The sequence below is a fragment of the Haemaphysalis longicornis genome, unplaced genomic scaffold (assembly GCF_048455015.1).
Source record: "Haemaphysalis longicornis isolate Haplotype H1 unplaced genomic scaffold, Haemaphysalis longicornis Haplotype H1 scaffold_11, whole genome shotgun sequence".
NCBI classification, from domain to species: Eukaryota; Metazoa; Arthropoda; class Arachnida; order Ixodida; family Ixodidae; genus Haemaphysalis; species Haemaphysalis longicornis.
The window spans coordinates 83,393,999-83,398,368 of NW_027526214.1; the positions used below are offsets into that span (position 1 = coordinate 83,393,999).

At 45.1% G+C, this 4,370-nt stretch overlaps 1 pseudogene; it reads right to left on the minus strand.

Moving 5' to 3' along the window:
- Window positions 1-324: 324 nt before the first annotated feature.
- LOC144160868 (uncharacterized) lies at window positions 325-3,426 on the minus strand (annotated as a pseudogene).
- Between the last annotated feature and the right edge of the window lie 944 nt (window positions 3,427-4,370).

Genomic DNA, 4,370 nt, shown 5'->3' on the forward strand with positions numbered 1-4,370 from the left:
CACAGGGTGTCGGAACGAAATGTGTTTCGCTCCGTTTTTTGTTTCCTTCCCCAGAAAAAAGTTCCGTTCCGTTTCTGTTCCGGAACGAAAAAAAGAACGTTCCGTAACGGTTCGTAAGGTATTTTTTTATAAAATAAACAGTAATAGAATACTTAATAAAATTTATATAATAATAATTGATAAATTAATTAGGAACGTCATAATTCGGTGTTTACGTCCCAAAACTACCATATGATTAAGAGGGACTCTGCAAGAAACTTCGAAGAACAGTAACAACAAAACCTTGGTATTTATTTTTTCTCCTATTTGAATACCGCATTATCTTTAAGGAAGTGAGCACGATTTCAGAAGCAGCAGATCATCGAGTGTACTCTCCGACAATCGAGACCGCTGATCCGACAAAACAAACTTCAGTGCAGAAAATGCCCTCTCCGCACTGACTTCTGTGGCCGGCACACCAAGGGCCACTTGTGCTAACATGTATAGCTCCGGCTGCCGCTCTTTGCGCTCTTCCCAAAATTTCAACATATTTGTGCTTCTTGGAAGGCGCGCCCTTTTGTCCAGCATTTCTAGCAAAAGTACCATGTGCGATAATCCTGGCTCACTTGTCAAACGCGATTCAGTTCCAGCCTCAGCTTCCTTCGTTTTCAGAAACGCTTCGAGGGCGTCCTCCGGTTCTTCAGAAGTGGGCGCAGCGGTGCTCTCTGAAATGCAGCTGCTACATTGCTTCTGCTGAAGGCCTGTGAAGGCTGTGATTCGCTTCCAGGTTTTGCACAGATGCATCCTCGCTTGATATTTTTGATCAGGTGTCAGCAGAAGGCGATAGCGGTGGTCCATGAATAATGCAGCACAAAAGATATTCGTACTGCAGAGATTTTGCTCTCGTTTCTTCTTGGACTGAACCAGGGCCTGTGCCAGTGGCGACGGTATCGCTGATGTCTTCATGGAACACGTGAGCCAAGCACCATAGAAATCTCCTATTGTCAGTTGTTCTGTCTGAAGCACCTTCGTGGTTTCTTGTGCTGGCTGAAGGGATTGGATCAGCCCTTTTACTTTTGCCCACATGCTGTCAGTCCAACTTGCGGTCTGTTCGCGTGAAAGGAAGTCTATAGCGAAGTCCTTCAGTTCAACGAACCTGGTCAACATGTTCAATGTCGACATCCAGCGTGTCAGGCAATCAATAATGTTAGTGCACTTCAGCTTGACTCATCAACACTAACTAAATCGTGTCAAGAATGGCAAATGCAAATAAACGTAGAAAAAACTAAACACGTCCGATTTTCTTACGTAACTAGATCAGATAGTTATATTTATCTAATAAATGACTCCGAAATTCAAAAGGTTTCATCCTTTAAATACCTGGGCGTAACATTGACCTCCGACTTAAACTGGGGTCCCCACATAGAAAAAATCACTTCGAAGGCGTTTAAAAAGCTTGGATTGCTTAAACGTCGCCTTCATCTGGCTAATTCTGACACGAAGCTTCAGGCGTATAATACCCTGATTCGCCCTTCTCTCGAATACGCGCCAATAATATGGCATCCTCACCAAATTAAACTTAATACACAATTGAATCAGTGCAGAACAAAGCCGCTCAATTTATTATGTCTTCATACTCGCGATACCAAAGCGTTTCTGCCTTGAAAGAGCAACTAAATCTTCCCCCTCTCACCCTGCGCAGGCAATTTTCAAGGTTATCTTTTTTCCATGCACTGTACCATAACCCATCGGCCTTCGCTCGCAAATTTATCGTTCCGGCACCATATACTTCGGCACGCGTAGATCAAGCTTACAAATTTAATCCCATTTTCGCCCGCGCAAGAAAATATCAGAATTCTCCTCTTGTATTGGCCATAAACGAATGAAATTCTTTACCTGCCAACCTAGCCACACCAACAGACGCTTCTTCTTTTCAAACAGCACTTCTCTACTTTTTAACTACTGAAAGCAATATCTAACTTTAATTTCATTGTGTCTGTTATGTTATAAACATATTGGTTTTTCCCTGTACGACTTTATATCGCTTGTTATTGTTTGTTTCATAGTTTTTTTAGCGTTGTACTGTGCGATTTCGGAGTGCAATTCTTGTATTACTGTTTTTCTTGCTATTCTGTTCACACGATGTTATTTTTTATATAATTGTATTATTAGTGTGTTATACCTCAATCCCCCCTATGTAATGCCCGCCCGGGCCCTTAGGGTACTTAAACAAATAAATAAATAAATAACAATAACAGGCTTCCTTAGCCCTAGCTTTCTTATCAAGCTCATTGCACTTTGTACGCGCAGTTTCTTCAAATGTGCGTGAAACTGTGCAACAAGGGTGTTTGAACCGGATTCCTTTAGAGCATCGCTGACTGCCAGTTGCAGCGTGTGCGCAGCACACTTGACGCCTAACTTAAAATCGGCTCCATCGGCTCCATCGGCTCCATCAATCGGCTCCATCCAAAATCGGCTCCGTCTTCTGAATCGTCCAGCAGAGAGCCGCAATATCCAAATTCAGGGTAGCCGCTATCGTCATCCTCGTCTGAACTGGAAGCGTCGGGTTCATCGTCTGTTTCACTGAGAAGGCGAGCAGCCTTTAGCATGTTTGCACCGTTGTCAGTTGTGACACTGTACACCTGGGTGACAATGAGGTCGTAGCGAGACAGAGTGTTTTTCACCTGTGATGTCAAATGCTCTGCAGTGTGCCTATCGTAAACCTCGTTCATGGCCAGAGGTTGAAGAATTAGTTTTCCATTTTCGGCATACTGCGCGTTGATGCCAAGCAGAGCCCTGTCAAGTCGCGACGCGCTGTCGATTTTTAAAGAAAACATCCGATTTTTCAGCGACTGCGAAATTTCTTCTCGCTTGCTTTTTGCTTCTTCCTGGACCCTGTCCTTTACAGTCTCTGCTGTGATGGCTAGCTTAGCATTGAGAGCTTTTAGGACCGGATCGATTATTTTCCGAAAGACTGAGTCATCGATTAGCCGAAATGGCCGACCGTTTCTTGTGACTAGTTCAACGCAGCTATTCATGATGATGTCCTCTGTTATTTTGAGCGAAACACACTTCGGTGAAATGGGTTTAAACATGTTCTGTATATCCACTTGCCTGTGCTTTGCCGCAGGCGAGCCTTCCGCCTCGTCCAACACAACACGCTTTTTAGAGTAGGCTTTGTCGGCCTGAATGTTGTCGTACACTTCCTTGTGGTGTCGCTGCAAACGACGCTCGAGGTTCCCACCATGGTCGCCCGACACAACGTGCTGGCAGTCCTCAATCTGGCATGTCGATGTCTTTGAGACGCTGTCATACTTGAAATACCGTCGAGTGCGATTTGTTCTGTCGCGTCCCATCTGAACTAGCTGCAAACGTTGTTACGAGGCACTTGGAGGTGGCCGAACATCAGCAATGTTCGCTTGGAGTCAGTCGTAAAAACGTAGTGGACACGCACTTCACGGCTCGCTGAAGGTGGCTTTCTCCCGCTTGCTCGAGCAGTTCGCGTTACCTGACCCGCCGGATGTATGACGCGTGAGATATCGTGTTCCACGCCTGCGCCGCCGCGCCATCGGGGACCGGGAGGGGGGGGGGGGGGGGGTTCACCATTTCTCTTCGCTTCATAAAGTTCCAGCAACCGATCGTTGTGTGCGCTTTTATTGTCGCTCGTCAGCTGACGAGACAGTAACAACGTCGGTAAGGAAACACACTGCAGGAATGTCCCGCCTCCTCTTTGCATGTTCCACCGAACAGGAAAAACGAAATAAAAAAAGGCAGGCAGTAGTGGTAAATGGAAAAAAAAGTAGTTTGCCTGCTAGCCTATGGTCGAAGCTATCTGGTAGAAAATAAACTTGCTCGCGCATGCGCAGTAACTATTTTGCAAGCTGTCAATGGTGCAGACACCAATCCCCCGCACTGTTGACAAGGCAAATGATACTGCCGGAATTCAACATGATGGTGCTAGCGACGCGATGTGGACGTACAAAGGGCGACAACATTGCCTTGACCGTGCATTTCTTGTGACCGTGCAGCCATTTCCCGTGAACGGAAAACCATTAAGAATATTTCGGTTTATTCTGGAACGAAATAATATATAATGTTTCGGTTACGTTTTCGTTCCGGTCAAAAATATCGTTTTTTTCGTTTTTCGTTTTTCGTCTTCGTTCCGTTCCGACACACTGAGCGCACATGAGTGAAATACGGTTGTTCTTTTAAGTTAGGTGGAGGTTCGCTGAAATTTTATCTCGAAAAGCCGAAAACACGTGCAGCCGTAACTTTTATGTTGTGAAAGGGCCTATTTCTCTAAGAACTCGTTAAATAAACTCCTCGTTATTTATATTCCCCGGCCGTTCTTAAAGCAGTGTAATTTACTGTATACGCATTCAATTGGAATG